At 39.3% G+C, this 27,053-nt stretch overlaps 1 long non-coding RNA gene across 1 annotated transcript; it reads left to right on the forward strand.

The window, feature by feature from the left end:
• The first annotated feature begins 3,850 nt into the window (after window positions 1–3,850).
• On the forward strand, window positions 3,851–16,489 carry LOC106986826 (uncharacterized). Its single transcript, XR_001432123.3, has 3 exons — window positions 3,851–4,256; window positions 9,872–10,016; window positions 13,728–16,489. It is a non-coding gene; the product is annotated as an uncharacterized LOC106986826 (long non-coding RNA).
• Window positions 16,490–27,053: the final 10,564 nt, after the last annotated feature.

A 27,053-nucleotide genomic window follows, 5' to 3' on the forward strand; every position in this document is an offset into this window, starting at 1 on the left:
AATGGATATTTCATAGTGGATATTTGTCCTGCTGGTGGTCTTATGGCCTCTCTTCTACATTCTAAGTTTGGGAGTTCCTTAAACTATAGATTCTAGTTTCTCCAAATAAAAGGCCAAACTCACTCAGTTCCTCTTAGAGCTAGTGTGTGGCTCTACCAATCAGAAGACTTAAACTCTAGTGATAGAAAACAAGGAAGGATTGGGGAATTCCTCTCTCTCTGACCGGCGGCGATAGCAGAAATGGTTACATGTTGAGTTCCTGGCAAGAAGAGGCCTTGGGGCTGGAGTCACCTGCAGTAAATTCAAGTTCCTTAGAAATGGCAGGTTCCAAAGGGTCAGTGGATCTTCTTGACTGATGGTGGTACCAGTAGTCTCCTTAATTTTCTGCTTAGACTAGTTCCAGAATGATTGACATTTAGCCTCGGTCTCTAGCTTGTGCATTGACCTTGTGGCCTACCCAATATCATTTCAATAAACTCTTTCTCCATAAGAGAGTCAGCTTTTGCTGCTTGCAAGATAGAACCCTGACTGATGCCAAAATAATAAGCATTGCTACATTTGATTGAGTAGTTGATACATCTATTAAGCTGTCCCCAGCTTTCTCAATAGAATGGAAAATTGACTAGTCTGAAAAGACAAAGGTTGCAGAAAAAATTCACATCGGTTTACCTGCTGTCAGGCTTCCGTATACAAATACGAATACCTGACGATATCTGACACTCTCATTGTTCCAGAAGAACAGAATGAGGTAACACCTAACACATTCTTCAACGTCAGAAATGACATCATCGGTCCTCAAGGGGGTGATAGGCATTGTGAGTGAATGGGGTTAAAGTCTTCCATTTGTCAGCTCACATTTCTAATCTTTAAGGTTAGGGTTTTCTGTTCTTGGCGCATCTTAGATGGGTGAAAGAAAACATTCACATACCCAAGTTCAGATAACATGACTGGAAAAGTCACCCTTTTACCCAGCAAGACTCTCTCTCTCTGGAAAATTACGCAACTATACACAATGATACAAGTCTCCCTTTGAGTTGTTGAACGACGTTCTCCTCTCTCAGAGTCAGGGATAGCTGGTGTCAGATGAGGCTCAGAAAGGTGAAATCAAGGTTACGATCATATAGCTCAATGTGAGCAGATCTAGGATTTACTTTCATGTTCATCTAATTTAACAGGCTGTATTCTTCCTGCTGAAAATGCTGTCTTGCAGGGAAGGTCTTTTCTACCAAGTGTCTCTGAATATTCCTCTATTTTTCCTCCTCAGATCCTACTGAACACATTGCCCCTTAAGCCCCAGATAGACTTTTGTTACGGCATACAGAACATTTTACCACTCATATTTGTTTGCTTGTATATCACCCTATCCATACTGTAAGTTACTAAGCACACTGATTACACTTTATTCATCTTTGTTTTCCAGGTTCCTATCATAGTACGTGGATTATAGCAGTTGCTCAATAAATATTTATTACATGAGTGATGGGTCAAGAAAAGCAGAGGAAAAAAAAATCCAATTTGGTGTAGATAGCCATGAAATATTCACGTGGCATTCCCGAAGTTTCCTTGACAACACAAAGGGAGAAGAGTGCTCTGACTGTCCCTGACACACGATTGCACACACTTTGGCCTACATCAGGGAAAATAACTACACTGTCCGAGATGGTTACTCAATAAACCCCAGCTACTCAATACATTCTGACGCAGCTGGAATGCCAGGCAACTCTCTGGATCTCTCACACGTGGCCATTTTGTTACTGACAAGGGGCCACGGAGCCACACAAATAAAGCTTTTTGCACAGGCTGAGCTCAGCTGCAGCTCAGGGGTCCCTCTCATCTGGGACAGTGCTTCTTGAGAGTTGAACCCTGACCAATAGTCCCCATCAGGGGGAGGGAAGGCGCTTTCCAAAGCCTGTGAGACCCTTGTTTGCATTAGATGGTGTCTGAGCCCTGGGGATTGGCATGGAACCAGCAATGTATGCTGTTGCCATTCAGGGGATTAAAAACTGCAGCCATGACCATTATATGGAATTAGAAGCAAACTAAGAAGTGGCCACGCAATCTGATTGCATGGCATTTCACTCGGTGAAATTCAATTTGTAATGGGAGGGCAAGAAAAATACAGTCTGTTTTCTTTTCTTTCCCTCTTGCCTCTAAAGGGAGTGGCAGAGTGGAAGAGAAAGTGCTTCAGCTTTGAATTCTGAAAGACCAGGATCTCGTACTGGCTGTCTTTCTCATTCATTGCTGACCTTTGCAAAGCTACTCCTTATCCCTGAGATTCCAATCCTTCTGCAAAACGGGTGGTGTAACATCTTCCTCCTGTTCGGCTAGGAGGGATTAAATAAGATGACGTGTGTGAGGTATCTGTTCATTATAGGAAACTAGTGGTGCTGGGCTTTATCCTTCCTCTCTCTCTCTCTCTCTTTCCTTCCTTCCTTCCTTCCCTCCTTCCTTCCTTTTTCTTTCTTTCTTTCTTTCTTTCTTTCTTTCTTTCTTTCTTTCTTTCTTTCTTTCTCTTTCTTTCTTCTTTCTTTGTCTTTCTTTCTTTCTTTCTTTCTTTCTTTCTTTCTTTCTTCTTCCTTTCTTTCTTTCCTGTCAATTTCTTAGTGTCCTCCTGATTCCTTCATCCCGGCACAGACATGCCTAGTGTTCTATCCAGGGGAAAGAGGAGGCAGAAGTCAAGGGAAAATAAGAACGTGTTAGTTATACATCTGCACCTTCCCCAAGATAAACATTCCGTGAGCAAAGAGAAAGGGATCCATGCGGACGTGAGCAGAGGGAAAGAGCTGTACACGAAGGTCCCTGCTGGGAGAACACACTTCCTTTCAAATGTTGTTGCATCTTCAAATCACCACATTGAAGGAGGCCAAAAGATGTTCCTCCTGCTGAGTGACACTGAGATGTCTGCTCTCAACTCACCACTCGTGCAGGGAAGGCCTTCGGTCACCTGAGAGTGGCTTTGCAGGCGGTGACTTCCTCATTTGGTCCTGGATCATAAGCAATTTGTGCAAAACAAATAGAACGCACTTTCACTTCTAATTTTCCTCTGTACGGACTCTCTTTGGTACACAGGAAGGGAGGTTGGTAAAGTAGTTTGTGAAGTGAGGCAGTTTACCCTGTGTGGGAAGCCACTGGGAGTCTCCTTGCTTTAAGGTAAACTAGCATTAAAGACCTTTTGTCAGTTAGTGTCCTATTCCAGAGCTAGACTCAGGCCCATCCAAGTGCAGAGCCGAATGCGTCTTTATTAATGCCTCCAGTGGGAATATTAATTTGCATTTGAGGCTAAATATTCCTTTCCACAAATTTTGCAGTTTCCAGAGTCCTTAAATAAAACTGTGATGTACAGGAGCCCTGAGTGGCTCAATTGGTTAGGCATCTGACTTCTGCTCAGGTCATGATCTCACGGCTCATGAGTTTGAGCCTCATGTCTGGCTCTGTGCTGACAGCTCAGAGCCTGGAGCCTGCTTCACATTCTGTGTGCCTGTTTGCCCCCCCCCCTCTCTCTCTAATATAAATAAATATTTAAAAAATTTTAAATACTTCTTAGCATTCCCCACACTATGATAAAATTCGATCCTGAGTTACTTTATAACGTTGGATGGGACAGAAAACTCCATTTTACAGATGAGAAAAGTGAGGCTCAGAATACCATCTGTCTACAATGGTACAGCTGGTTAGTAGCAGCATCAATGCCACAATCACCCATAATAAGTACCTCACCAAGATAGACAGGTTTTGTGGGGCCCAGAGCCGAACTCTGGATAAATAAAAATAGAAAACAATATTCTACTTTGTGAATTTTATAAGCACATTTATAAACAATTGTGTGGACACATTTCTAAGGCCCCTCCCGGGACCCCGGATGGGGCCCAGGCAAGTGAGGGTCCCAGAGAGCAAGCTTCACTCTCTTCACGGGAAACCATTTCCACTGTTGCAAGGAATGTGCCGGCAAGAGGCCTGCGCCTGGTACAGCACACTTGTTCGCTGACTAGAAGCCATGATCATCCTCTCTGGCTTTATGTCGTCTCTACAGTGACCCAGAAATAGACGTTTCTAGATGACAGCAGTGGGTCATGCTAGACCTCACTGCTATCTTTAGAACACCTGCACCCGTGCCACCCTCCCTCGCTGCTCTCCTTCCCTCCTTGGGACTGTCATCCTTCCCCAGAGCCTGCCCTGTCTGGTAGTGGCTCAGGTCCCAAGACTGGCTTTACAGAATGAACATGACAGCTCCTCACAATACTCGGACCCTGGTTCAGGTAAGGGCCTACGCCCCCCATTTCATTCTTTAGTACCTCCCTTCATCTTTAGAAATTTGTATTATTTTATCATCTCATTTCCAAAGTCACACCTGGTTTTTCTCTGGTTCTCCTTCTGCAGCTTTGAACAATGGCTTTTATTTATTTATTTATTTACTTATTCATTCATTCATTCATTTATTTAGAACCCTGTGGAATCTTTGTAAGCACCCGTCTGCCTTTTCCACGTGTAGCACAATTGTCATTTGAAACACAAGCTGGCCTCATGCAGGATGCAGAGTGGCCAGCTGACCAGGTGTCAGCAGACCCAAGATAAGATATCTTCTTATCTAACCATGTATCATGCACCTACTTTTTTGTATTCTAGAAATAATAATCACAGTATATTATGTTAGGAGGAAACTTTAGGCAGCATTTAGGCTGTGTCAGAAAAAACATGGTGCACTTTTTCAATGCAGATTCCCAGGCTCGGTCTCAGACCTTGAGAATCATAGGAAGGAACAGAGAGTCACTACCATGCTCCCCAATGCATCACCAACAGCCAAAAAAGTAATAAGAAAGAAAGCAAGAAAAAAAGCAGATGGCCGTTCCGATATGCCACAGATAAGTAAGGAATTCAGGGACTATTTATTTTCTTCCCTCTTTTACAGAGGAGATAGCATGACACCAACACTTTGAGAAAGGAGAACAGAGGGCTTAATAATCCCTTTTCATTTCAATCTCAGATAATTATGCCGCTGAATTTGAAGTGTGATCTGTCAGTCATGCACAGCTCTGATAGGCACGTTGGGGACTCCACTTAGCCAACCAACCCAATGATCTGCCTCCCTGCCGAGCTTCCTGCAGTGATAGCAGCAAGATTCCTGAAGGCAGCAAGCCGCCCCAGGGGCAGAGAGGGTCTCTGAGGTCTTTGGAATGCCGTGGGCAGTGTCCTTACGCATATCGGGACACAAATGGGGCAGGGATCTGTGTGGCGCCTACTCTGAAATGCCACAGCTGAGCTTGTGAAAGGTCCAAGAGTAGATCAGATTCCCAAGGCCCCAGCTGGCAGGTCTGTAGGAAAATCAGATTCCTGTGAGTCCTTAGAGGTCACGGGAGGGTGACTGCTCCTGGTCAGAGGCAGGGAGGCTTAGGACAGAGACAGGAAGGAAGTGAATAGGGCAGAAAGGGAAAGAAATGTGACCAGAAGAAATTAACTCGTTATTATTTTCTAGTTTGCCAATCCCAGCTGGGGTATGTTTTTGTGAGTCCTGCACAGAGAGTGGTCCTTAGTTTCAACAAACACATTCACACACCAAGGACAACACACACACACACACACACACACACACACACACACACACTCTCATGTACTTGCACCACACTCACCTGGCATAACCTCAATTTCTAACCGATTATTAACCTTTTATTAGACTCACAGCCTTTGGGGCTAAGCACTATAGTTCACTTATATTTATATTTCTCCAAGCATAGTACTTGGCATCCTGTGGCAAATTTTTGTAAGATAAATTAATAGACGAAACAACAACTATTAGATAGACCGGTTTTAGTATTGAAAGGTGAATATGATAAAAGCTTTCAGAATCACAATGGATTACAGCAAGACAGAAATGTTCATCACATTTTAAATGGAGAACTCTATGCATCCATGAGATTTGAGAGCTCTGAGCTGAAGGCCGGTCAACTTAGTAAAATCCATGAAATGCATTAACTCCAAGAGAGATACATCTATTGATCAAAAATTGTAAAGTCATCTGTGTTAAACAACATAACAATGACCACATGGTACTCTGTCTTTTCCACTAAACAGTAACTACTTGAAGGTAATAGACCAGGATTACTCGTGTCTGTAGCCCTGGTGCCTCACAATATGTGTCAGATATGCTGTAGGGATGATTATGTTCTGATTAAAGAGCATTGAAATGTAAATATTGACAAAAACCTATTGGAAGTGTATGTTCACTACAATAGCACATATGCACCTCTTCCAGTTGACCTTGTAGATGAAATGCTTTGCAGTCGAAGGGGAATAGAATGTGTACAGAGATTTTCCAGTGTTTATTTTTACATTGAACATCAACTAGGCCCCAAGGCTAATGCTATTGACCTGTAACATGCATAGAGATATGGCCAAGCAACTGGCCACTTGGTCAGTGAGCTGAAAGGCCAGGAGGACCTTGTCCTCAATGGGACACTGCCATCTGGTGTATGCCCCAGGTTAGACAGCCAAGGAAGGGATGTAGCTCAGGGTCAGGAAAGGTGGGGGAACCAGAGCTAACCCTCGAGTACACATATTGCAAAGCTCCTGTGTAGACAAGCATGATCGCCTACTTGGTTGGGATCTTGAAGTAAAAAAGCTTAAGTTATCAAAAAATGAGATAGGATATTACTAAGAAAGAAGGGGAAAAATTCCTCAATGACTGCAGTAGATTGAGCATTACACATTGGTTATCTCATTTAATTTTCACAGTCCTCTAACAGCTGAATATTAAAATGGTTATATCACATATAAGGAAATGGAAGACCGGAGAAGTTAAGTAACTTACCTGGGGTCACATAGGTAGAACAAATAATATAATTACTGCTCTTTTCTCTGTATCTTGCTGCCTCTGTGACTCTTCCATTTTAATAAATAGCCTCTTAAGAGGAGGGATGGTTCTTCTTTTTGTCCAAATGTAGTTTTACATAGAGCTAAATAGTTCTCAATGATCAGCAATCTACTGCAATAGGGAAGTACACTCAGAATTCCTTACTGCTTGTAGCTTAATATGTGGGTGAAGAGAGAAAATCACATATTAAAGTGAATTAACACTTAATAGGTTTAATTTGTTTTTAACGTTTACTTATTTTTGAGAGAGACAGAGCACTAGCGGGGGAGGGGCAGAGAGAGAGGGAGACACAATCCGAGGCACCAGGCTCCGAGCTGTCAGCAGAGTCCGATGCAGGGCTCGAACTCTCAACCACGAGATCATGACCAGAGCCGAAGTCAGACGCTCATCCGACTGAGCCACTCAGGCGCCCCACCTCTTCTTTTTTATGGTGAGAACATTTAAGATCTATTGTCTTAACAACTTTCAAGTATATACTACAGTATTATTTATTATAATCACTATGCTGTACATTAGATCCCCGGAAGTTATTCATCTTAAAACTGGACATTTGTACCCTTTGACCAACATCTCTCCATTTTCACCACCCCCAACATATGGTAACCACCATTCTAGTCTCTGTTTCTATGAGTTTGGCTTCTTTAGAGTCTACATACAGTACAAGTCATTTCATAGAGTATTTGTTTTTGTCTGATTTATTTCACTTAACATAATTTTCTCAAGTTCTATGTATGTTACAAATGGCAGGATTTCCTTCTTTCTCAGGACTGAGTAACATTCCATTGTGCCTACTCATATGTGTGTGTATTATAAGTATAAATACATATGCATATATGTTATATATGAGTACATCTTTATCCATTCATCCATTGACAGACAGGTGGTTTCCATATCTTGGCCATTATAAATAACTGCAATGACGTGAGAGGGTAGTTACCGCTCTGAGATCCTGATTTAAATTCCCTCGGATATATAGCCAGAAGTGGGATGGCTGGACCATGGTTCCATTTTAACTTTTTCAGAAACCTGGATACTGTTTTCTGTAGCAGCTGTACTATACTTTTTGCTTTTTAAATATCATTGTAAAATGTTATTTATCTTGATTGCTGAGTTTTTTTGGAGTCTCCTTAGGTTTTGTGCGTGGAGAGAAAGCCTAACTTGTCCTGACTTCGAAGGATTTATAACTGAAAGGTTGGAAATAGTCTAGAAATAAAATCTTACTTCGGCATCATGTCTGTCAAAGAGATATTGGCTTGCTCACTATTACCATAAGACACCTTATTTTCTCATGTGAAAAAAGTTATATTATTATCATAATTATTAATGATAAAGTATCAGTGGAAACACAATATGATAATTATGATGAACTGTATATACTTTGAGGTTTTTATGTGTTTTATATGAATAACAACTACTTTACCTATATTCAAGTTTAACTGGAAAATTAAATGAGCTATTACATATAATATCTCAATTTCAAAGCATGATACATATGTGTTAAAGCTGTTAATCAAAGAATGATGGATACTTGTTTTGATGGGCACCTCGGGAGATTTTGTGTGTGTGTACACAGTGTTAATGCAGAAAAATTCTTTTGCTTCTGATTTTTTAATCAAACCATAAATATCACAAGGGAAATAATGTTTTCTACCAACATGTTGCAAATTTAGATTAACTGAAGTGTTAGCCCCTAGGTTTTCAGTAAAAACAGATTGGTGGCAAAAAGTCACATTAAATAAGACTAGATCCTTTCTAATGGGAGATGTTTGGGACCCTTCATGCAACAAGAAGTCAAGAACATCCCTGAACCACAAGCCATTCCAAATAGGACCTTGCTGAGACGCAGACACAGATTTAAAATATTTTCAAACAGTATAATATCACTAGAAAAATTCCCTATTGATGCTAGGGGATTTTCCCAAGAGGTGTGAATTATAAACCTGAAGAGACACTGTTAAGATTTTGTGTATGAAGTTAAGTCTTAGTCCTGCTCAGCTCAACTTCTATTCATTATATTTCAACTCATAGCAAGCAGAAACTAAGAACGATGTGTCATGGTAAGTAATTCACTTGCATTCCCTAATGCAAGGTCACAATCTAGGTCTTTCTTCTGAGAAGATTTAGTTGAAACCTCCATCCTGCACCTCCTGGTAAGAATACCATTTAATGTTCCATTAGCAGAGCAGAGCTTTTGGAAGAGTCATAAATGAAGGAAATTCTCAGAAGAACTGAAGGGAGACTTGAGGGAGGGCCCTGTTTTCATGTTAATCTTGTGCTTCAGTTGGAGTCTGGGTAAAATTGTACAAATTCCTTTGTAATTTATCTGGCAGAACAAGATTTCAGTCAGACAAGGTACTTACAATTGAGAAACCAGCTTCTCTCCAGCCATAAAGCATGCTAATTGGAAAGCTGTGGGCAGAATTCTTGCCAAAAGCGGGGCATCTTCTCAAATATTAACGATGCCCTCCTGCCAAACTTTTGGATGCTGTCATGAATCTGGTGGCTTACAGCTGTATGTCATCTCATCATGCCTTTGATCTTGCTGTCGGTGAACCCCAAAGAGGTAATACCGTCCGGTGGCGGGGCCATGAGACACAGTGCGGAAGTACCTATGGGATTGGGAAGGAAAGCCGGCGTCTATGCAAGTGGACATATCCCATAAAGGTGACATGTGTTGCAAACGGAAACAGACACTGATGAATATGTTCAGGAGTCATACTAAGCTACAAAAGGAATTTGAATTGTTCTAAACTCATAGAATATGGCTGGCGTTGCTAGCAAACGTAGAAAAGAACAGGAACAATGAAAATGATTGGAACATAGAAAATAATCATGCAGGAGAAGCAAGAAGTCTTCCAACTCGGCTGGGAAAATTTTTTAAGAGAAGGATAACCTTGGCTCTACGGTGCCGCTGACGGATCATATACGCAGCGTAGGGGATGTTCAAGTGTTCCTAACTTTTTTTTTTTTTTGAGAAGCTTAACAAAATTAATGCTGTTTCTCCAGATGCCTAATTCGCTCCACAGAAGTGGTCTCCATCTCAAATCTCGACCAGAAGTTGATTTGGAAGCTGGCAAGCATGCACTCTTGGCAATTGAGAACATCAGCAATGAGAGAAGAGTCTGCAACCTTCCCCTCTGCCCAGGAAGAGGTCAGGACCTTGGCACACCCCTTTGGGAAGATTGCCAACTTTGGGTTTTAGACCGCACATTTAAATGTTTTATCTGAACTGCCCATTACTTTACAGCTAAGCACCTCTCCATTCAGCCAAAGTGGTCAGATAGACACTTGGTGAGTATTTGGGTTGTTATGCCAAAGTCATTTTTGGCCTTCATTTTTGGATACTTGTGAGAGCAACTGTCAACTCAGTTCCTTGAATAATTGATTGCAAAGAGGGTTCCTGTAGATGGGAACTTAAAGTTCTTATGAAGGCATTCCAAGAGCAGAAATTTCCGTGTGGAATAATGGTATAAGAAAAGGTATAATAAATCCTCACATTTATATAGTACTTTATAGTTTAATATAATAGTTAAGAGCACAGGCATTAGAATCAGACCGAAGTAGGTTTTTGACTTATGTTAACTCCTATGAAAATCAGTTGCTGATACTCAGATTCCATAGTTTCTTAAGGGCTTGGGTACTTTCTAGCAAACCTCTCCAATGATCTTGTTGGTAAAATGGGGATAATAATATCTATGTAATAAGGTTGATTTGAGAATTCAAAAATATGCTATAATAAAAATAATATGTATAAATATAATTTTATATTACAGCTCCTTGCAAGTAAGTGATCAATCATAGATGAAAAATCTATTTTATATATTTTTAAAATCTTTTTTCAATTAATTAATTAATTTATTTTGCGAGAAAGAGGGAGACAGAGAAAGCATGAGTGGGGGAGGGGCAGAGAGAGAGACTTCCAAGCAGACTTCTTGCTGTCAGCCCAGAGCCTGATGCGGGGCTTGATCTCACAAAACATGAGATCATGACCTGAGCCAAAATCAAGAGTTGGATGCTTGAATAACTGAGCCACCCGGGTGACCCAAATCTATTTTATATATTGTGAAAACCTTCACATCAATCCTTTAGAGTCAGGGATAAAGTTTTATGAAGATGGTCCAGACAAACGTGTCAAGGGAGACAGGCTTTTTAAGCTATCTTGAGCTTAAATAAACAAACAAACATGTAAATGGACTATGGTGTCATAAGGGACACCTATATACACCAGCTATTGGAGCATGAACAATAATTCAAGCTCAGGAGTGCAATTAAGTATTTCCTACTGTATTTGCTAAGGCAAAGGATGGGATTATGGTGGCAGGTATACCTAATTTGCATCCTCATTTGGCTGTTTACTGACTGTGTGATCTTGGAAAAATGAACTTTTCTAATCTTCATTTATAAAATGGGAGTAGTAATAGTTCCTAGCTCACAGGCCTGAGAAAATTCAATGAGACAATGCTTATAAAGCGTTCAGCATTGAGCCTGGCATATGGTAACAGTACAGTAAATATTAGCTGCTATTATTACACATAGAGAAGAAAAGAGCATAGGAAGCAAAACAAAAATTTATTGAGCACTGACTTCATGTAGGACACACATGCCAGATCCTTTATGTATATTTTTCTTTTTTATCCTCTTAGCTTCTCTGGAAGATGGGCAGTGTGGTTCTCATCTACATAAACAAGGGATCTGAGGCTCTGAAAATTAAGCAGTTAGAGAGGTTAAACGTATCCACTGTTCACATAGTGCTCTAAAGAAGCGTGTTCTGAGTGCCTACTCTTTGCCAGACACAGTACTAGGTACTATGAACACCTCATCTCCTGTCTTCATAGTGCTCATTCTGTAATGAGTGGAGACAGCTGAGTCCAAAGAGGTATAGGGAGTGTGCGAGGGTGGAACATATGAATCATGAGAACCTTGTAGGTCACTGTGAGGATCTTGGCTTTGACTTAGGACCTCTGTACTTGCTTTAAAGTTATGTTCATTTTCTCAGCATCTTTTTTTTTTCTTTAAAGAATCATTTTATTGGCTTCAATGTTAAGATTCTGGCTCAGGTTCTCTAACTTAGAACACTAATGGGATATGGGAGGCCCATAGCAGAGATCTACCATGCAAAAAGCCCTGTGTACATTCCTGGGCAGGCAACAGTGCTCTACTGGGTGCCCCACGACCATGGAAGTTGTCTCAAGACATTCAACAGTCTCCTATGCCACTTCAGCTATCCCAAGTGGTGGTCAGAATAAACCACAGGAAAGACGGAGGTGAGACTTGACCTTGACCCTTCGATACAATTTCTTGTTTCGTGATTCTCAACATTCCATTCCTGACTTTAGACTTTTCTGTGCTTTGTGCACTGGGATGCCTCATATGGTGCCACTGAATTCACTAGACCTAAGATTAGCAATTAGCATCTCCTATGGACATTCAACCTCCACAGTAGAAAATCAATAAATCATGTTCAATAAAGAAATAGGGAATGCTTGAATAAATAAGTGGTTGAATAAATACATCCTCTCTACTATCAATCAAAACTTACAGGCCCAGTGCAATTTCTTCACCGAACAGACTATTTAGATACACCAATTTACCCAATAGTGTCCACAAAGACACAACTCCTAATGTCTTCGCTTTACACAAGACACATCCTTTTAGGCATTCTAAGGAATTCTACAACCTAAAGGGATGATGATGCTCAGGGTGGAAATTATAGGCATCATGGAAGGCTGGTCAAAGAAATGAATTTTTCTGAACATAAATATATCTTTAAGTCAGTTTTGGAATTTGACCATAAAATTCCCCTTATAGGTACTTTCAAAAATGTTCTCTAAGACAAGACTATTTCCTATATTCCCTGAGTCTATAAAATAAGAATGTCTTGAACATGAAATCAATGGCTTGTTGTTGGGTCCATGTTAGTTGCCAATTTAGAACACTCCACAGTAAATGTATAAAAATTAATAGGCAGAACAATCAAATTGGCACACAAAGTGGGGGTTCTTGGGATATATCCAGACAGAACCATGTTCTCAGGCCTTCCTCTTTGAAATGGAGGAAAAGACTACTTGAATAATTGACTGGTCATCATGGCAAGATAGTGTTGCTCTCTCAGCTTTATAAATTAAACATGAGTGACAATAAAAGTAACTGAAATATATTTTTTTCAGAGAGGGAAGTAAACCATAAGAGACTCTTAAATACAGAAAACAAACTGAGGGTTGCTAGAGGGGCTAAGTGAGTGATGGGTACTAAGGAGGGCAGTTGTTGGGATGAGCACTGTTGGTATTATATGTAAGTGATGAATCACTGGGTTCTGCTCCTGAAACCAATACTATACTGTGTGCTACCTAATTTGAATTTAAATAGATAAGTAAGTATCTATTGAATTTAAATAGGTAAGTAAGTAAATAAAATATGTGTTTGTGTTCAACATACATGTGTATGTGCATGCACATGCACTCCCCATATGCCCATTAGAGACTCTATTTGCTGCCATGAAAATAATTGATTTTTCAATGAGTAAGTGACCTTCTCTGTACCCTCCAGGTGACTTGTTTTCCCAAGCACCTGAACATTCCTTCCCTTGCTAAAAACACCCAGCATTAATCCAATGCCCCTCATTAAGCATGGTGAATGTTCCTTTTGACATAGTAAAACTAAAGCTAGCATAATTTGTGTGTGCCGACAAGTAGACTTCCTTGCCGAAGGGGATTTCCCTGCTGCATACGGAAGGTGCTTAACTTGTGTCCTCTTGCCAAGACAGGATGATCACGCACTGTATACAAATGCATAAACAATTTTATGGAGCATGACAATCCCTGTGGGTCTCTAGAGATATTAACCAGAGTCCTCCGTTTTCCAGGCTTGAAGTTTCCATGAATTGAGGAACGCGTAACATCCTCTTCAACACAAGCATTGAGTCCTACGTCTGCTGTGACTGCAAAAAAGAAGCATAATCCATGAAATATCCTTTTAAAGGATACTCAGCATAATCATTAGCATAGCATTGAGTGAATGTGATTTCTCTCTCTTTCTTTCCCTCTCCCTCTCTTAATAGAGATATATAGATATAGATTTAGACATTCAGAAAGTTTTTATGCAATGTGAAACTTGCCTTCCCCAAAACAGAATCATTGGCAGAATCATTGGCAAAGACTTGAGCATTAACGGCAATTCTGATTTGGATCTAAATTAGTCCCTTAACCTGCTAAACCTCAACCTTTCTAGAAGGAAAAAAAAAAAAAGGAAGAACTACTCTCACCTGTACCCCAAACCAGATTAAGGGATAAAACCAATAATGTGAGAGTACTTGGAAACATGCAGCACATTTCAGATCTTAGGGGTTGGAGGATTCCAATGTAAGAATGTAAATGTCTACAGCATATTTGCATGCGTTTCAACTTAGTAGAACCTTTAAAGAGAAATGTGTTCATCTCCACCCATAATTCTTAAAATTACTTTAAATTCTGCAGCTTGGTATTTAGTGCATTATACATGAGGTAGGACTAGTTTCACAGCTGGACTTTATAGCATGGCAGTACTTAGAATATTTTTGTGGATAATGTAGTCCTCTTAAAGGTTTCTCTCCTTAAATTCTGAAAAAAAAAGATGATCAAAATATGAGTTTTTCATTTCCTAAAGAATCCTAAAATTGGTTTAGGACATACTTCAAGTAATGCCAAATGTCCTAGATTCCCTTTTACATTTACAATGAGACCTTCACAGATTAAAACTCCCGTTCACACTTAGGCTAATGTGAGGAGTCCAGAAGTAAAATCCTAAAGGATGATGTGAGAGGACAATCTAGTTCCTCATTCAGAAGAAGGTGCTAAAACATTTGGAAAAGTTAGAATCATTTCTGCAAGTAAACCCTGATTCAGCCAAATGACAGCTTGAGATTTACAACTCAGTGACAGTGGGGAGGCCGGTTCCAGGATGATAACCCTGCCACAGTTCATGAGAAAAAGGTTTTCACCACATAATCCGCTCAACGATCTGTTTGCAGGTGATATCATTTCTGTTTTTCAAGTAAGAAAACCCAGGCTCAAACAGTTATGATTATCATCTTATATGTTAATTTTAATTTATATCCATTCTTGTGCCAGAAATAGCTAAAAGAAGCCAAATAGATATAAATAGCCATGTCGCAATCATTTTACAAATGATAATATAAGCACTTCTTACTAGTCAGCGTCTCTGCCTCTAGCTCCTTACTCCTCTAAGGTAGAGCGTCAGGCCATTTCACGGCCATCTGAAATGACCATATTGTAAATCATTTTAGGTTTGCCAGCTATACCAACCCTGTTGCAACCACTCAATTCTGCTCTGGTAGCCTGAAACAGCAATTGACGATACGTAAGCAAATGGACATGACTGTGTTCCAATAAAGCTTTATTTACAAAAACAAAGCCAGCAAGCCAGACGTGGACTGTAGCTTATGGACCCTTGATCTATGGTCTCTTGCAAATTTCGTAACTTCCTTCCAAATTCCATATGAAGCTCGCTCCCACCAAACATCTTCTGAGCAGCATTAACCGATAATCAGCCCAATATGCCAAGGAACCCCACATTCTTACATGCTTTGCGAACATGTCATGTGAGTTTATCTGTATACTGTTTTATTGTCTGCTTTGCAAAATATTTTATAATTTGTTCTCTCTCTTTTAAGGTTGTATCTTTAAAGACATGGGGCCTATCTTCCCACTCCTACTGAGATTTCTCATATAATATGTCCATTATGCTGATGAGTATTCAGTAAATGTGGTTGAACACTGAAAGGGAATACAAGAATTCAAATTTATTGAAAATTTAAAAAAAATAAGGATATAAAACTTGTGTGGGAAGGAAAATAGAATTTCTTCTTTAGAAATCTGAAAATAATGGAGTGCAAATGTGGTCATTGACATTTTCTTTAAAAAATCCTATATTTGGGCAAATACTATTTTCTTTTGGAGGGGATTGTTCTTTGTCCAATGATAATAGTCACTGTGTCATTGAGTCACGCCATATCGTCAATAGCACTCTCTATGTAAAACCCTAATGAGTAGACAACTGCTGGTCAAGTTGTTGTTCCATTTTAGGTTGTCTCTCTTTTTGGAGACATTTTTGACCTTCATTAAATGCCAATATAATACACTCTGCTGAATCCTATAAATAAAAAATGTACTTGGGTCAGTTTAGCTGTAGTTCTTGGTTTCTGTCAATTTGATTCTATTTCAATTTCAATAACTTTATTGTCATGACAAGGTAAACATGAGCTCAAGACTTGCCAAAGCCAATAAATCAACACTTGGGTCTCAAGATAGCTTCTGTATGGTTCCTTTTCACAATTTCGAATGAGGGGTAGACCGACTGGCACATATTTAGAAAAGCTCTTTTGACCTTGTATAAAAATAATGCATCAGGATTATGCTGGCATCCTGTAGGCCAGCCTAGAGAAGTGCTCTTATTCGTTGGACTTGCTTTCATGGGCCAAATCAGATGAAGATAAAGATTTTGTTGCCAATGCCAACCCTATGCAATAGAACTAGGAAGAACATTTTTTTCTGTGCACGTCACGCTTAAAAGTTATGGGCATTTTTGTGGTTGTTATTACCATTACATAGACCAAAAGTGTGGAGACATTTTCTTTCTTTCTTTCTCTCCCTCTTTCTTTCTTTCTTTCTTCTCTCTCTCTCTCTCTCTCTCTCTCTCTTTCTTTCTTTCTATTTATTTTTTTGAGAGAGCATAAGCAGGAATAGGGGCAGGGAGAGGGGGACAGAGAATCTGAAGTGGGCTTTGCACTGACAAGCTGACAGCAGCAAGACCAATGTGAGGCTCAAACCCACTAACTGCAAGATCATGACCTGAGCTGAAGTTGGCCGCTCAACGGACTGAGTCACCCAGGTACCCGAAGCAAACATTTTCTTAAAGAGCCAGATAGTCACACTTCAGTCTTGTGAGTCTTTAGTTTCTATCACAACTACTCAACTCTGCCATCATGGTAGGAAAGTACCCATAGAGAAAAATTTCAAAAATGGACAAAGATGTGTTTCAATAAAAATATATTTACAAAAATGTGCAACTGACCCACAAGCTATAGTTTGTGAACTCCTGGTATAGACTTTCAATCAGAAGTTGGTCTAGGAACTTCACAAATTCATCACTCTTTATTACCTGAACTGTATTTTGGATTCCTATAAATTTCTCTACACTCACTTTGGTAACATGAAAAATACTTATAATTTACTTGGCCCGTGTCTGGATTGTTCATGTCTGAAACCCTAGTATCTACCATAGTCTCTGGTACATAGTAAGTATACCACAATATTTGTGGGAAAAATAGTTCCTGGGTATATGTACTAGTACATAACCTAGAAGTAAGGTATGTCGCTCAAGACTAAAACTGTGCCCTGGCATGCTGGGATTACATAATGGATCTGTTTTTACTTATTTACATCCAGAGACATTCCTAGGATAAATAGAATTGTGTGATTTTCCTGGGCTCTTTATTTTGCACCCCCCCCTTGAGGGTTTAGCGATGAATTGAAGAAAACAGGTAGATATTAGCAACTAATCTAATACTTTAAAGGACCTATATAATTCCTTTAAAGTATTTAAAGTATACCTTTCAAGTATACCAATTGTTCATAGAATAGTTACACTGTAACCATGAATAGGAACACAGAGTAACCAAAGCATTCTACCATATTTCATAATGAACCAAGAATCAACAATGTGATATCTTTTTTCTCTCTAATTCCACTTTTAGTATTCTCTTCATTTAATGTCTTCTATTGACCACATACTCCGTTATAAGCAAAGTTAATAGAGAAGGAAAGAAATAGCTTCTGTCTCTGTTATTCTCTGTTCAGCTGTGGAAGAAGTGAGGTAATGCAATAAAACTTAATGATTAAAATAGAAGTAACAATGATATGGGAGTACAAAGAAGTGGAGAAATGAAGGAGAAAATACACATTTAGATTGTCTTCATTTCTCCTACTACCAAAGGAGAACCCCCCATCCACACCATCCAAGTTTTCTTAGATCACAGCAGTGTCTTTTGTCAGCCTTTACTTTTTTATACCGAGACTCAATTAGAATCCTTATTTGAAAGCTAAGCCTTAACAAATGTGATTGGGCTTATCTTCAAATATCCAGAATCTAATCTCTTCTTTTCACTTCCAATGTTCCTACCTTGGTCCATGTTCTCATCCTTTCCCACCTGAATATTGAGAATCTAACTGGTCACTCTGCTTCTCTTACAAGACTTAACCCTTTAAAATGTGAATTTGATGATGTCATCCTTTCTGCAAAACATACAGTGGATTCCTATCTCACTCATAATAATAATCTTTCTAATGCTTAACCAGAGCCTATATATGTACTTCTCCCCATTACCTCTCTGGCCTTGCCTCCTACCATCCACCTTTCTCACTACTCTCCGGTCACATTTACCTAAGTGTACTGTAAGAATATCAGAAATGTTCCTATCTCTATCCATGTTTCTTGTTTTGATATTATCCATTGCATGCATATCTATGACACACTATATAAGCATTAGGACATTAGAACTTTATGAAGACAGAGATATATCTATTTATTTCTATATCCTCAGTGCTTAAACCATTTCTTGTTGCATGGTAGGCTTTCATCTTGTGGAAGGGACGAAATGAATTAACATCTTGTGGAAGGGATTAAATGAAATAGACATTATTACTGTTCACCAACTATTTCCATCTCTCTTCCAGGCCACATGGTAGGAGTTAGACATAATTATCTTATTTGCTTTAACGCAGGAAATGTGAGCAGAAGTGGCATATGTCATATATTGGCAGAGACACTAAGATACAGTGTGCAATTTATGCAACTCATCATACTCTTGGTGGATGCGTTTGTCAAAGGAAAGGCCCTTTGGCTATCCCAGAGTGACTACAGAAGAAAAACCTTTCCTGTCTGACTACGTAGGACATGTAGTTTGAGCAAGAAATAAACTCTTTTTTGCCACTAGGATTTGGATTATTTTGTTCCAGCAGCATAACCTAACTAAACCTAACTGATACAGGATCATTTTCAATATTTCTTTAGATCTAGGCCATCTTCTCTATCCCCATACCCCAGTAATCCTCTGATGTTCCAGGAGCCTGAAAATGTATGTATATTACTCAGAAAGCAGAAATAGGAAAGCCCTCAGCCAGTATTCCCTACATCAATTGGACAAAGAGAGAATTTTACACATAGAAGTTGGTGGGCACTATAGACTCTAAAGGAATATCATTCTTGTGCTTCTCAATCCCACCAAGAAGGATGACAGTAATAGAAGACAGACCTATGCAGAAGTCTCTAATGTATTGGGGTTCTTTGGTGAGTGAAAGGAACATGTATAGAAATAATGGAGGGTGTTTCTCTTCCCTACAAATCATAATATATAATTAATATTAATATAGTTTCCAAAAAGAACTACTGTATAGTATGATTAGAGCTCAAAAATGGCTCTTGGCATATGGCATGCTATTTAACAAAGTTGTGTAAATAATGATTTATCCTCATTTTATTTTTTATTTTATTTTTTTTTTAAAGTTTATTTATTTTGAGAGAGAAAGTATGAGCGGGGGAGGAGCAGAGAGAGAAAGAGAGAATCCCAAGCAGGCTCTGCACTGTCAGAACCATGGCATGAACCCTGAGATCATGACCTGAGCCGAAATCAAGAGTTGAATGTTAAACTGACTGAGCCACCCAGGTGCCCCTGTTTATCCTCATTTTAAGGAGAAGATGTAACATGAGCAACCAGGGCTACACAACTACTGAATATCATAAACTAGACTCAATTATGAGGGATTTTAACAGCAATATTTTGTCCTCACATTTATTCACATCATGTATACTTATTACATACTTGCTATTTTTAAGTACTGGGCTCATTTATAATTTAAGTATTTGGGTCCTTCCTTACATCTATAGAAGAATAAATTTCAATGAGAGCAGGTAGAAAAATTTCCTTGTGCAGAATTTCAATATCCAGAAATCTCAGTTAATGAGAAGCTCGGAACATTACTGGGGTCTTATGAGCCTACAACTCCTAACAGAGGGCACGTAGAGGGTGCTCCGCCAATAATCCTTGCTGATAAAGATAATCCTGGGGCTTTCCATGGTCATGAAATGCCACCTGATAGTGTAATAAGCACAGGAGCATTTTGGTGCAAAGTTGGTGTTAAGGACTGAATTGTGTCCCCCTCAAATTCATGCACTGAAGTCTGAACCTCCAGGACCTCAGAATGTGCCCATATTTTGGACATAGGGTTTTTAAAGAGGCAGTTAAGTTAAAATGAGGTCAGTAGAGCGACCTTAATCCAATATAATTGATGTCCTTATAGGAAAGGAAATTACAACACAGAAGCACTTAGAGGAAAGACCGTGTGATGACATAGGGAGAAGACGGCCATCTACAGGTTAAGGAGAAAGGCCTCAGAAGACACCAACGCTACCAATACCTTGATCTCAGATTTCTAGTCTCCAAAACTATGAGAAAATGAATTTCTGTTGTTTAAGCTACCCAGTCTGTGGTACTTTGTCATGGCAACTCCAGGAGACTAACACAATTTAACTGCTCAACTAACACAATTGAACTCAAAGCTATGCATTCTAATTCATAATAAAATTGTTTATTTATGTGCCAAAGTACTTACTTAAGGTAACACTCATGGGGCCTGAAGAGGCTGAAATATAATCAAACAGTATCAAAGGGCTCCATGAATATTCATTTGGCTCTAAGCACAATCTTGATACTGACATGTAATGATGCATCCCTCCTTTCACTTACACTTGTAATTTTTATGAATCTTGGTCTACAATCCTAGATGCAAAAGAAATTTACCTTTATTCTTAAATTGAAATGAATCTCTCCACCCCATTTGGTTGTGACAGAATAAAATGAATTTCAGCCCAGCTGAGGCTCCTGTACCCTTTCTCTAGAATTGTATCAATTTCTCAGAGACTTAAGAGGTATTTAATGATGGGTGTGCTTACACAGTATCACATATGAGGGAAGATCATTTCTCAATGTGTTCATTTTTATCTGTTATACAGATTGCTGCTATGTTGTAAATCCCTCTTCGCTTTAGGGTCTTCTGAGTCTGAATATGTTTTTGCTAATTTTGGATCATCTGGCATTCAGGAATCCCTCCAATATTATTGGGTCATGCTGTTTCTTGGAAACTGTGAGCCCCTTCACTTTTTCTGCCCCTTTTGGGCCACTAGATTCCTTTGATTACTGGTTTTGTCCTTTGCTACTATGGGGAGTTGATTGAAACTTCCAGTTCATGCACAATACTTATTTTCTCCTTATCTATGTTAAAGAACTTTTATTTTGTTTAGGAGAAGCAATATGACCAACAAGAGACTATACTTCTTTCCATTCTTGCAACCAAATGTAGTGATGTGACTAAATCTTGGCCAATTAAGATATATGTGGAAGTTGTTGGATGGGACTTTCAAAGGGGACATGTTCTTTTGATCTTTTTACTTCCTTCCTTTTTAAAAATATGAATGTAATTGCTCATGAAGTCATTTTGGAGCATAAGAAACATGATAAGAATGGTGATAAAGAAACTTGTTACCTGATGATGAGAGAGCGCCTATAACTGGACTTCTTGAGTAAACAAACAAACAAACAAACAAATAAAACTCTCTTATTTGTCTGAGTCTCCCTTATTGTGAAGTTCTGTTACAGATAGATGAACCAAATTCTAATTGATACCCTGTTATCTCAGGAATGAACTCTTAGACTAACCATGCAATGATTTTTATACTCTGGGATCTTGTCTTATCTTGGGTCTGCTTGGGAATGGAACGCAAATCCACTCTTGTTTCAGATTCTTTCTAAACATATCTTGTTGTTGTTGTTGTTTTAAATCTCTTCCCTCTAAGGTGTGGTCCCTGAAAGATTGAGTAGTTATTGGCCATTTTCTCAAGGAAATACTGGCATCTAATTCATCCTTCCTTCCTCTGCAGTCAACCCTTTCTGTCTACAACCATTGTTATCATTTTCTATTCAGCAGGGTGTAGTACTAAAAGCATAGGGTCTAAAGCCAGATTGCCTAAGGTTGAATACTGGATCTAGCATTTAGTGTATGTGTGAACTTGGAATGGCTCTCTGTGCCTCAGTTTTCCCATCTATAAATAAACGGTACACAATTCATACAGAAATTATAAGACAACTCTTGTAAAAAACTTAGAAGTGGGTCTGCAATATAGCAAGTGCCCAACATATTTTAGCTATCATCATCATCATCATCACTTTTGGGAATATAAATTCATATTTATACATCATCAGGTATACCATTAAATGTACCGTGTTTCTTAAAGACTTTCCAATTGCTTAGAGACACTCAACTTTAAATAAACAAAGAAACAACTCCTTATCCCCTGTTGAACACTCTCTCTTGGAAGCAATGAGCATAGAACAGGATACCTGACTAATTGTATGAAAGGCCACTGTATACAAACAAACATGGAGGAAAAAAACTGGTTAACATTTTAAAATAATATCTATTTCATACTAATATTTTCTTTTCAAATATTTGATTTAGCAAATCTATTGATAAAGCCACTGCATGAACCACAATCTAGTATTGTGAAAAGAGCCTAGAATTTGGTCAGGTGACCAACTGTCCCAGTTTGTCCAGGATTGACAGGATGAAAAACTAAAAGGATACATGATTCAGTGCTAAAATGGAAAGCCCTGAGAAACTGACCACCCTAGATTTATATGAAATAGATCTGGGATTAAAGCCTGACATCTCCATTTCTTAAAAAAAAAAAATTTTTAATGTTTATTTATTTTTGAGAGAGACAGAGACAGAATGCGAGTGGGTTAGGGGCAGAGAGAGAGGGAGACACATCTGAAGCAGGCTCCAGGCTCTGAGCTGTCAGCGCTGACCCTGACGGGGGGCTCGAACTCACGAGCTGTGAGATCATGACCTGAGCCGAAGTTGGACACTCAACCAACTGAGCCACCCAGGCACCCCATGGCATCTCCATTTCTTAATGGAGGAAGCTAGTATAATTCCCCTTTTCATGCCATTCTATACGCAAACTACTATACTTCACCTGTTTGGTTTTCAGTTTATTCATCTGAAAAATGGGAATAATAGTATAATGTACCTTGTGTAAAGAATTTAGTATAGAGAAATGGTAATTATTTTTAATAAATATTATTTCCCTTCACTCTATGTGATACTTGAAGACTACATTTCCCCAGTAATAAACCCGAGGAATTCAGGGCAGAACTCACTATCCAGGCGTCTTCAGTCATGTATGACCTGAATGAAACTTTTAACAAAAACAAATGGCATACTGCACTTTCAACAGTGATATGCAGAAGCCTTCCATAAAAGACCCTATTTTAAAACCAATGAAAAGAAACTCCATCACTCTAGTTGAATGAATATAGTCATCAGCAACTGAAAATGGAAATTAGTTAGCAGAGGGTCCCTGGAAACCTGTGGAGAAATGACTTAATAATCACGGTGACTGAGACAGAGGTTTCCTTTTTTACCATAGCAAATAAAAAGAAATGTGAAAAATATACTTCCTCGGGCTTTTAGAAATAGCTTACTTAAAACTAACTTATTTATAATAGATACTTACAATAGAAAAGTGACTAGGGAAAAAATAATCTGAATTCAGAAGAGGATGCTGAACCACATCTTACAGATGCCAGTACATCTATTTTAATAAGCATAAACATTCAGTTACTCATTGTGGTCATGAGGTGACGTTTGCTTCTTAATCAACTATTCTGCCCACTGAGAAAATACTTTCTTTATCTGTCACCAATTTTCCTAAGAAAGAGGGTTTTCTATATCATTCATTCCCATGTCCTTTCTTTGATCTGTTATGGAAGCCCAAATTGGAGGAAAATTTACTCTGGCAGGTACACGGTAGCCCCTCTCCTTACCCCAAGCTGCTGACTGCCTAATACATACATGGAGATGAGACCTTTCTCTGCAAATTGAACCGAGCAACTGACATATATAGAATGTATTTGAATAGAAACATGCCAAGTCATCTTAGAACAATATAGCGGGTCTCCAGTCAATAAAACCAAACTGTAACCCTGCCGATTATATGTAAAAAGGATAAAGAAACAACGAATCTGCCAGAGGAAAAATTATGGGAGCAAAGAAACAGGAGTCAAAGAGTCAGTGCTTGGAAATGTCCACATGCGAACCTTAAAGTCAGAGTACTTGGTTTGGCCAATCAGAACGGTCCTCTTCCCAGAGCATGATGAAATTAAACGTTGGTCTTCTTATAGTAATGGAATCCAGCTTCTGGAGAAAATATTTTCATCATACTGAAGACACGCATTGACTTTATTGGCCACTTGCCACTTTTAAAAAAATAATTTATTCTATTGCAGTAGTCCACTCAGGCTGCCATACAGACGACCACAGCCTGGGTGGCTGAAACAACAGAAATTTATTTTCTGAATTCTGGAGACTGAAAGTCCCAAGATCAAGGTGCCAGCAGGATTGGTTTTTGGTGAGACCTCTCTTGCTGGCTTACAGGCGGCTACCTCTCACTGTGTCCTCACATGGCCTTTTCTTTCTGTGCCCACACTCCTGGTACTTTTTTTCTCTTTTTATAAAGGCGTTTCATTTGACCTTTATCTCCTCTTAAAGGTTTTATCTCCAAATATAGTCACATTAGGAGTTGGACTTTCAACATATGAATTGGGGGGAACCCAATTCATTTCATGTGTTATGAACTGTGGTATCTGTGTGAGTTGGCCAAAACCTATGTATTTAGGGCAATTTTTTTCTATAATACCAAATAACTGAGAGGACTTCCAATAATTTGATATTAGTCAGATACTTTTGATTGAGTTAACATTTTCAAGGTACTGTCCACAGACCATGTTCATCAAAAATAACTGGGAAATTTGTTTAAAATTCAAATTTCGGGACCTCATTCAATACCTGCTAAATCAGAATCTCTGGGACTAGGAGAAGAGAATTATCATTTTTAATGACTTTCCTAGACATTTATAAAAATATATTTCAAAATACGGAAAACCAACTATGGACAGATTATCCTAGGTTTGGTTAGTTTTGAGTTTCAAGATATTAGGAAAAAAAATGTTCCTGGGACTCAAAATAGAAATATGAATCATAGACTATAGCTCGGGAGATATCTAGATTTATATTAAGACTTCCAGAATGCACCCCGTACAAAATAAGCTTCTTATCACGGTGTACCATACCCCTTAAAATCTTATAATCGGGCCCTGGTTACCTCTGAGTTTTAGAGAGTTCAAAAGGTCAGCTTCCTTTCATGTCTCAAAAGGAGGAGGGGTCTAAATCCATAAAAACATAATCTGATTATTCATTCTTTCAATATGCCATATTCTGACAACCTTCCAATAATCCTATGTGGCTAAATTATAGGAATAGAAGAAATGGAGGGTGAGTCTTATCATAGACTTCTGGTCAGCATAGAGTATCAGGACATATTTTTCACCCTTTTTCTGTCTAGTCGGAGATAACCATGTATTTACCAGTGGGTTTAAGCAGCTAAGCAAAAGCCTAGCCTTAACCCTAGGTGATCTTACCCCGAACACTTGCAGAGCCTAAATAGAGACTTATGTACCACATGTCTAAACATTTAAAAGTTTTATGCTAAACTCACAAGACTATAATAAAGCATATTTAGTACAATGGCGTGAGAATAAATGTTTAACAGCTGAGACTCTGAAGGGGGCAGGGAAGAGGTGGGGATGCTGATTTATAGCATTTGCTGATTTCTATGGTGTAAATATTCCAGTTTCAAGCAACCGACATGATACCACTGAACATGGCACTGGGATAAGATAACAGCAGTCAATTCACCTGAGACTTTGTAAACTGACTCTAGCACACCACTGAATCCATCTTCTCCTTAATGGACATACCTTCATAATGACTTCTAAGTCCTGGTTCAAATGTCAAGATCATAGACTTCTGAGAATTCTACACCAGAAACGAGCCCCTTCTGCCACTGGCCTCTGGCAACACATCTCATGTCCGGAAACAACCTACCCCTTCTTTTCTCAACCCTGGGTCCATCTTTTATAGCTAAGGACCGCATATGTTTACATGTTGACAACCCAGACATATCTCTACACTTCATCCACACAGATCCTATGCAGCCCCATTTCCTGCAAACAGTTGTCCATCCCTTGGACACCTCTTAGGATGTCTCACTCCATGGAGAGAAGTATGACCCTGGGACAGCCAGAGAAGAGGTCCTTAAACGTTGGAGCCAGGGCAGTGTCCCTTGCCTGAATCTGAGACTGAGACTAAAACCCTAAGAGCAATAAACTTCAGGCACTGTTCCCTAAGTCTCCAGGCATAAATGGCCTCTGCAATATTGATTAATAAACTTGAGCATCTAATTACCCAGTTAAAAGATTTTGTGAGTCACTTTCCAGTTATGAGAGTAGCAGCAACATTGGGTAGCCAGGAACTCCTTGGTGTGTGACAGGAGAAGCCGTGAGAAGAAAGTGAGATTCCTGTATGTTCCGGAGGAGCCTTGTCTGGTCTTGGGAATGATTTCTAATACCCTTTCTAGTTATCCCACCCATTTTTTAACCTTCACTTTGCTTCCTTCTGTCCTCTGTGTCAGTAACCTCTGAAGGTGCCAAGCTATTTCTTAGTACTCTACCTTTGCTGGAAATGTTGTTTCATCTGAATGCCTCCTATCTCCCCTGCCTCTGGTCTGTGCAACACCATTGCCTGGATGATGACCATTCAGCTTTTTAGACACTATGCAGGTGCCATCCTAAGGGAACTTCTTAAAAAATTTTTAAAAATGTTTTTAATGTTTATTTGTTTTTGAGAGAGAGAGAGAGACAGATCGAGACAGAGCGTGAGCAGGGGAGGGGCAAAGAAGGAGGAAGGCACAGAATCCCAAGCAGGCTCCAGGTTTTGAGCTGTCAGTACAGAGCCCAACAAGGGGCTGGAATTCACAAACCGTGAGACCATGACCTGAGCCGAAGTCGGACACTTAACCAACTGAGCCACCAGGCGCCCTGAAATTCTCAAATTTTTACACCAATGCGCTGAATCCAGAGCATACTGACCATAGTTCTAAAGATCTAGGATGCAGGTCCATGAAGGGAAAATTCCTCTTCTTCTTCTTCTTCTTTTTTTTTTTTTAAGATTTCCTGTTT

This window comes from Acinonyx jubatus, chromosome B1 (genome assembly GCF_027475565.1).
Source record: "Acinonyx jubatus isolate Ajub_Pintada_27869175 chromosome B1, VMU_Ajub_asm_v1.0, whole genome shotgun sequence".
Classification (NCBI taxonomy): Eukaryota; Metazoa; Chordata; class Mammalia; order Carnivora; family Felidae; genus Acinonyx; species Acinonyx jubatus.